Source organism: Theobroma cacao, chromosome 5 (assembly GCF_053813885.1).
Source record: "Theobroma cacao isolate CCN51 chromosome 5, ASM5381388v1, whole genome shotgun sequence".
Lineage (NCBI taxonomy): Eukaryota > Viridiplantae > Streptophyta > Magnoliopsida > Malvales > Malvaceae > Theobroma > Theobroma cacao.
In genome coordinates, this window is record NC_142643.1 from 41,054,996 (window position 1) to 41,064,043 (window position 9,048).

The 9,048-nt window shown below is 36.6% G+C and overlaps 1 pseudogene; it reads right to left on the minus strand.

The window, feature by feature from the left end:
- Nucleotides 1–4,850: 4,850 nt before the first annotated feature.
- On the minus strand, nt 4,851–5,613 carry LOC108662017 (cytochrome P450 89A9 pseudogene; annotated as a pseudogene).
- Nucleotides 5,614–9,048: the final 3,435 nt, after the last annotated feature.

The following is a 9,048-nucleotide window of genomic DNA, read 5'->3' on the forward strand; positions in this document are numbered from 1 at the left end:
CATCTAGGATTTTATCCCTCACATCTCGACGGGTCACTAAGGGGTCGACGAACGGGCTTGCCATGTATTTGCTCGCCATTTTCAATTGTGCCCGCTTAGTTGGGTCTGAAATTTTTGCTGCACCATGATGGACAGCAGATGACTCTGGTGACGATGACCGTACCTCAACTGCATCAGGAGTGCTCCCACGATAAAGAACAATAGCTCTTGCTGCTGCTTCGACGAATGCATTAACCTGAGGAAGATGCTTTCCTTCAGCCACAACTGAGTCAGGCTCCCCGTCCCCTCCAGCAGATGCATCAATAATGGACTCGGGCAGAGGAACATGCTCTCTTTCAACATCATCTGATTGAAAGGTGACATCCACTACCACAGCTTCATTGATGACGTCATCGACATGACTTACGTGATTTCCATTAGCACCAAAAACGTCATCGTCAATGTCAACACCAGGTTCATGATGCTGTCCATCATTAGCATCATCGTGCTCCAGACCAACACCATGAGATGGACTGCCTACAAAATGGGAAAAATAGTTAGATAGCTCATAAAATATCACAAATCATAAACAGTAAAATGTTGTGACACGTCGTGCATATCAAGTAAAATGTTATCACATGCTAAGGCTGACACGGTAATAACTAACTATAATACAAATGTCCTGACTCGTTAATGACTAAAAACTAATTAAACCACTACCACTCAACCCCAAAAACCATCAAACTAGCAAGAAAACACAGTCTAAACAATTGCTAAATGTAAACCATCAAAATACAAGCAAATATAGAATAATGTACTTGTGATTTAAGGTCGTCAAGAATCCAAGCAACGATTTAGTCCTTAAGCGTCTACATTGCTAGACTCAATGACTGAATTGAAGCCTTCAGCTCCAACATCTCTTTTTCATGCTTGCGCACCATCCGTCGGAGCTGACGAGTAGTGACTGCTCCGTCATTAACTATTCTCGACTGGGTCAACTGCAATAACAAATATAACTGTGTTATTCAATAATCATATATGGAATTGTTGAACATTAACCGTTACAACTTTAATATCCTAACCGGTGACTTGTTAGCAGTCCACGGTGGAGTTGGACCGATCTGTGCTTGAGGACTTGTCGTCGCTTTCGTAAATTGTAATTACATATATAACTGTGTTATTCAATAATCATGTATGGAATTGTTGAACATTAACCGTTACAACTTTAATATCCTTACCGTAGGCTCCTTTGCTGTCTGTGGTGGAGCCGGACCGATCGGTGCTTGAAGACCTGTCATCGCTTTCGCAAACTGCAGTTACATATATAACTGTGTTATTCAATAATCATGTATGGAATTATTGAACATTAACTGTTACAACTTTAATATCCTTACTGTCGGCTCATTAGCTGTCCGCGGTTGAGCTGAACCGATCGGTACTTGAGGACTTGTCGTCGCTTTCGTAAACAGTAATTACAAAAATTACTATGTTACTCGATAAACATATGTGGGAATGTAAAACACAAATCGTTAGAATCGATCTTACCGACAGGTCATTTCTATTATGCATTTGAGGAGGACTAGTGGTGGTTCTGGAGCTGCTGGCGCATGGTCAAACTGCAAACACAGAAATGTTATTCGATAATCACATATGAAATTGGAGAACACAAAATCGTTACAATTTCCTTACTGGCTGTTCACTACCTTGACCACGGTCATCCCTTTCGTCCATCAACTCAGGGCTCGACAGCTCATCAACTAAAGCAGCGACGATGCGCATCCGCTTCGTGCCACCATAGGTTCTTTTCTTTTTCAAGCTTCTCCTTTTTTGCCTCACAACTAAGCCCTAATCCAACCGATCCTCCATGTGCCCTATTGGCACGTACTCGTGGCCTTCCGATAACGGGACATGAACGTCCATAAAATACTAAGAGGGCCTCATCCGCTGTGGGTTCCAACGACTCTAATGCCCACAACTGCAAAAAAATAAATAAAATATTGTCATTATCGAATAGGGAAAATTATTATACAAATATAACGTAAAATTTAACAGTTGTTCACTCACATGGTCAGATGACTCTAACTTCTTAATTGCCTTGTAGAAGTCTTTTGACTTCTGATTGCAATCCCATCTGCACATTCGTGGGTAAACATTGTCCTTCGGACCAAATGGGGCAACTATTTTTTGGAGGGCCAGAATTGCCTCCATTGCCCAGAACTGCATGTCAAATGTAACCATTATCAGATCGTAAATCATAAATGAGTGCACTCATAATTTTTTTTTCAAAAAGAAACTGAAAAATATTACGTGATAGTACCTGTATCACCCATGCGAATCCGTAAATGTTGTAGCGTAACTGAGTTTCCTTTGTCACGCTTGAGTCAGGTACTTCGAACCCTTCAAAAGGTAGTCCAAGGTCAACTTCCAAACATTGTGGCCCCATGGGAAGACATTCCAAGTGTCAATGTCCTCCACCAATGACAGCAACCAAGGCGTCACCCGTCTACGGTAGTCTTGACCAAATAAAATGTTATTCGCGATCAAGATGAGTGCCATCTTGGTCGGGTCTCCTGGTTGCTGGAAGTTACCCCTGCAAAATGTATCAAGCAAAGCTTGTAGCTTAACTCTCTCTTGCCCGTTCTAGTATCTATCATGAATTCCCTCTGCAGCAACCTCGTACGGTCGTATGAACACATCGAGCATAGGACCAAACTTCAGCCCGGTGATAAGGCAGAACTCCTGCTTTCATAGCAACGCCTTGCTCTTGCCAATAGAAAACCATAGCTCGTGGTCCATTGACTGGGTCTCAGTGATCCGACGAATCGTGATGCTGTGCAAAAGATTGATGCAAAAGTACCCTCGTGGATAAAAGTCTAGGAGCATTCTGAAGCAGGTACGCTTAACTGCATCGTACTCCCCCTTCTATTGGATAGTCTTTGTGATGTAATGCAGCTGTGACTGCTTACAATGGGTGTTAATTACGACGTTGAACTCCCACTTCTCCCTTGGCACGATCAGCAAACAGTCAAGATCCTCATACTATCTACGCTGGATCTACAAAACATGGCACACATGCACTAGTGAGTTAAGTCTTCATGTGCAACAAGGTATACTGAAGATATAAATAAGGAATAAATGTTGTGACATGCCATGCATAGAAAGCAAAATGTTGTGACACGCCATGCATAGCAAGCAAAATGTTGTGACACGCCATGCATAACAAGTTAAATATTGTGACATGCCATGCATAACAAGTTAAACGTTGTGACACACCATGCATATCAAGTAAAATGTTGTCACACGTCATGCATATCAAGTAAAATGTTCTCACATGCCATGCATATCAAATCATATCATATAAAGCTGACACCCCAATAACTAACTGTAATAACAATGGCGTCACACGGTAAACACCCAAAACCCCTAAAACCACTATGACTAAACCCCAACAACCATCAAACTAGCAAGAAAACACAGTCTAAACGTTTGCAAAACAAAACAAAACCAAGAAAAAACTAAAAAATTAACGAACACAAGAATATTTTAATTTGAGACTCACTGATCTCTTCATTCATGGCCGACATTGTTGTTGGTGCTGTGGTGTCGTTACGCTTGCAAAGAGCTTTCTCGAACACTCCGGTACTGGCGAGAATGAGAAATGAATCACATTGATGTTACGAATTCTAAATAATAACTGTTAAAAATGAAAAATGGCATTTTAATATTCTTATTTATTCTGAAAAAGGGGAATTAATTCAGTGAAAGTCCAAACGATTACCACGTTAACTGCTTGTTTTGTTTTCTCTTTCTATTTCAAACCATGACATGTCAACCGCTCAAATATTGTCGTGTCACACACTTTAAACCAAGACCATGGCGTGTCAGCTTTTCAAGCAATACCGTGTCACACACTCTAAACCATGACCATGGTGTGTCACCAACTCTGAACTCTAGTGTGTCACAGCTTCCCTCCATGGTGTGTCACTAACTCTGAACTCTAACGTGTCATAGATTCCCTCCACAGCGTCTCATGAATTCTGAAAGCTGGCGTGTCATAAATTCCCTCCATGGAGTCTCATGAACTCTGAAGGCTGGCGTGTCACAGATTCCCTCCATGACGTGTCACCAACTCTTAACTCTGGCATGTCACAGATTCCCTCCATGACGTCTCACCAACTCTAAATGCTGACGTGTCACAGTTTCCCACCATGGCGTGTTACCAACTCTTAACTCTAGCGTCTCACAGATTCCCTCCATGGTGTCTCACCAACCCTGAACGGTGTCGTGTCACACATTACCAACATGACATTTCACAAACTCTAAACCCTGTCCTGCGACAACCATCTCACATATGGCCTGCTATAGCAAGACCATTTCCTGCTTTGGATTCATATCTTTCTCTTTTCAATTCACCATTGTATCAAGGATTTCTGGTTTCACATCATTAGCCAAGCTTTCCATTCATGATGATCGGTTCCTCGTTCAATTTAATATCCCTCTTCTCTTATTATTTGAATGCCATGTCCCAAATCTTTGAAAACCCATCTCATGCAACATTATTTTGTTTTGCACAACCTTCGCAAAAAAAAAAGGTATTTTGCACAACCAATATTTGCATATTTATTTATTTTTCTCCCATTTCCACCTGTTTAAGAGTGCACGCTAACGAAGATGGCTCAGTAAGGGTATTTTTGTCCCAAAATCTATTCTGATAACTAAAAACAGTTAAAATTATCTCGAGGGTTATTTACAAAAACATGTTATTTTTAAGAGGTAAAAAAAAAATCCTCATATATATATATATATAAACTATGCATGCTGCTTATAAAATTTTTAAATTAATATTAGTTGTTTGATCAACCACAGCCTTATTACCTAAACCTAGGATATATGTGAGCTTGCAATGGATTCTTCATTACCATTGTAAATTCTTGCTTCTCTGACAAATCAATGTCATCTCCATCCACAACCTTCCATTCAAACGATAAAATTAAACTCGCTACAAAATACTCTAAATGAAGCATAGCCAAACCATAAGCAAGACACATCCTTCTCCTTGCCCCAAAGGGTATCATCTTGATCTCCTTGCTACCAGTTATATTGAATACTTCCTCACCACCATCACTATTAAGAAACCTGTTTGGCCTGAACGCCATAAGATCTTCCCAAACCTTTGGGTCCCATCCCATTTCAGCAATGAAAAATTTTACAATACCCTTCCTAGGAACCAAAAAATTTTTCAAAACAACATATTTTATCACTTTATGTGGCAACACAAAGTGTGCAGGAGGGTGCCTTCTTAGCCCTTCCAAGATCACTGCCTTCAAAAAAAGCATATTCTACGAGTCATCTTCGTCGACCTCTTCTTTTCCATCTCCCACGACCCCTTTAATCTTCTCAAATAGCTTTTCTTGAACATGTGGATATGTCACCAAATTTGCCATAATCCAGTGCAACGCTGTGGATGTAGTATCTATGCTAGTATTAAGAAACTCCGAGCACAAACTTACCATTTCCCCTTCATCAAGTTTCCTCTTCTCCTCATGAAGTTTTAAATCCAGTAGTGTATCAACATATGATACAATATGCTCTTCTTTATCTTCTATCTTTTTATCCTTTTTCTCCTTGCTCAAGTTTTCTTCCTTCACCTTCTTTCCGGCCCTTATCAAAGGGATCAATAGGTCTTCCTGATTTTTGTGACACTACAACATTTTAGACTTTTTACTACATAATTTTAGCTACATTTGGTATAATGTAACTAAATTTATTATATAACACTAAATATATTTCCATTCAGATTCAAAATTTAAAGGGTAATAACATAAAATAAATTAAAATAAATTAAAAAGAGACAAACCCACAAAATAAAGGAAAATTAAAAAAGCCCCAAAATAGAGGAAGCCATGGCCCATGAAACGGCCTAAAACAAAGCTCCTTACCTTTTAGTCAATTTTTTTTCTTGAAAAATCACTCTCACTTTATACTATCTATCTCTCATAAGCTCAGATGATATATCTTCTCTTACTCCGTTTCTCACCAAAATTTTTCAAATCTTTTTACTCTTAAATTTTTCATAAGACAGGTGAATTCTCTGTTTCTCTTTTTCTCGATTCATCAATTCTTTTTTCCTCTCTTTATTCATTTTTCCCCGTTTGACTACTAAGAAAATTTTCATGCCATTGGCATGGATCTAAAGAAATCTTCAAACATTTTCTCAACTATTTTGATTCTATGTTATTATTTTCACACTGAGACAAGTTCAGTCTCAAGTGCTTGCCTTCAGCACCATCTATTACAACGACCACCATGCCAATTACGCCCATGATACAAGGTATTTTCTATATTTGTTTTAATTTTTTTTATGTTATTTTAGATTTACCATGTGCATTTTATTTTTTGGAGTTTCGATTTCCAAGAGAATAGGAAATGTAGTTAACTCAATCTAGTGCAAAATTCTTTTAAATGCTCACGAACCAAATGCTATCGTCATGAGACTCATGATTTAGGTTTCCAACTTTTTTTTTTTGAAAAAAAAAACTCTTTACTTTTTTTTTTGGCTTTATTATCAAGAATGGAAGTTGTTGGGTGGTTTGGCAGCTAATTTTCTATAAAATTTAATTTGGTTGGATCCTACGATTTTGGAGATGTCATTGTTGTTTATATTATAGCATAATCTAGTGAAATTTGAACTTTTTTAGGTGATGCTAAAGTGAAACAAATGTAAAAAGCATGAGAAGAGTAATTTTAACTCTTCCACAAGCGAAGATATATTTAGGAGCTGGCCCTTTTCTCAAGTTTGGGGCTTGACTTTAAACAACAATTGTTTAATGTGATAAGTAACAAATATTAATTAATTATAAGTGAAGGGAATGAGATTCAGACTTTAGCTATGCTAAAAGAGTTAATGAGCATTACCTAAATAATTTAATTATATTGATGTCATATTTTGGTTAACCTTAAATGCTTGATTTGGAGCACATGATATCTTATTTTGTTCTTAAATTATAGCAAGTCCTAATCTTGTATAAATCTTAAAGAGAGTACAGTGTTGGCATTAACTATAAGTTATGAGATTTTTTTGGAAGTGCTAATAAAGTTGTTGGAAATAGCATCTTCAGAAAACCTTAAACTAAAATTCTTCAATTATGGTTAAAAATATCAACATAATTGCATCTTGCTTAACCTTGTCTATTTAGATTGGGAAATTATATAAGCTTTATTGAGGAGTCACCAATTGAATTTGCAAAGACATATTGTTACTTAGTTGTAGTTAGTTACTGAGGGCACCAATCATCTATTAGCCTTTATAGACACTAAGTCTGATCTTTGTATTGTCATTAAGAAAGCAATAGCTTTGATTTAGTTAGTATGCTTTATGCAGAGTCAAAGACATAATACTTGTTGGAGTCAAAATAAATACATGGGATGGATATTTAAAGTTCTCTCACTCTTGCCCTAAGCATAAAGAGTGAAAGTAAGACAAACTTCTCAAATTCCTTCCCCCCTCTTCCTAGTTATGATAAAGTCTGATATCCTTTTAACTTCATTTATTTATTTATTTAGCATCATTCATACATGACTAGCTTTGGGTTATGGATTTTCTCTTTGTACTTACTAGTTTATTATTATCTGAATCTTTTTATTCCTTTATTGTATTTCTTTACTTTTATTAACTTCAAGCAATGCTTTAGCCCCTTTCTGTAGTATGGGCTAGTTACAATGATGCAATATGTGTCGTAACGTGTGGGTTCGGGAACCCGACCGCCAGACGCAAACTAAAAACTCTAAAAAATTAGGAGTCACCACCAATCTTTTTTTACTAGGTGCGATTGGCCACCTAATGACTCGATTCTAATCAACGAGGCCTTAAATTGATTTTAAGTCCGTTGAAGAGAACTTTCAACTGGTCTACAATATTCTAGATCTAGGCTCGGGAGTACGGTTACTCCCGGGGAAGGATTAGCACCCTCGGGATGCCCGTTCCATGAGTGGTACCATTTTTTAGATTATCCTATTAGGTTTTAATTTTTAAGTTCACTATGTTTCTTTAGTTATTATTCTCTTATTTTATCTCCTATTTAACCTAAAATGAAATGCAAATGTGAGGTAATATGAAATGCATGGCGTGGGATAAAAATGTTAGACGAATAACCTTTTATCGAGAACGTTTTCCCGAATCCGTCCATCATACTAGTAGGATCCGGGGTGTTTTCTCACCTAAGGAATTATTCGATAAACTCTCCTTCGCAAATTCAACGAATAATTCCCATCATCGGGGTAATTGTATGTTTTTCTTTAAAAATAACGTTTTCATGCATAATGAACCTAATTCGAGCAAAAGCCTTTTATTAAAGATGTTTCTCGAGCCCTCCCATCATACTGGTGGGACCCGAGGACACTTTTTCACTTAGGAAACTTGTCGATAAATACCCGCCTTCGTAAGATCCCATCATTGAGGCTTAAACTCGAAAACAGAAATATTTATATGCAGTGATATGCATGATGCAATATATATATATATGCAATTGTCTATTTTTTTACTTATTGTCATTTATTATTATTTAATTATTATTTTTCTTCATTTTATTTTTTTTATTATCATATTTTCTATTCATTTTCTTATCATTATTTTTTCATACTTTACATTTTTTATTCTAAATTTCTCTTATATTTTTCTTTTATAATTAGATAAGTTGTTTAGGATTCCTTGTTATTTTAGTCAATAAAAATTTTAAATTTTACTTTTTTATCATTTTTTTATTTTATATATTTTTTTATTATTATTTATTATTTTATTTTTATATTTATTTAATGTCATGTATATTGCATTTTCACAAATTAATTATTTACTATATATTTGAATTATTATTTTTTTTATCTCTCTTCTCTTTTTTTTTGTTATTTATTATATTATTTTTATTGATGATTTTGTGTTGTTAAATTTTTATTTTTATAAAAAATTTCGGGATCTTGTAATCGAGGCCCTCCCATCGTACTGGTGGAGCCTTGATTCAGATTCCGAACCTACGGAATATGGGTCCAAGATTGCGACTTCTCGCATCCCGACCC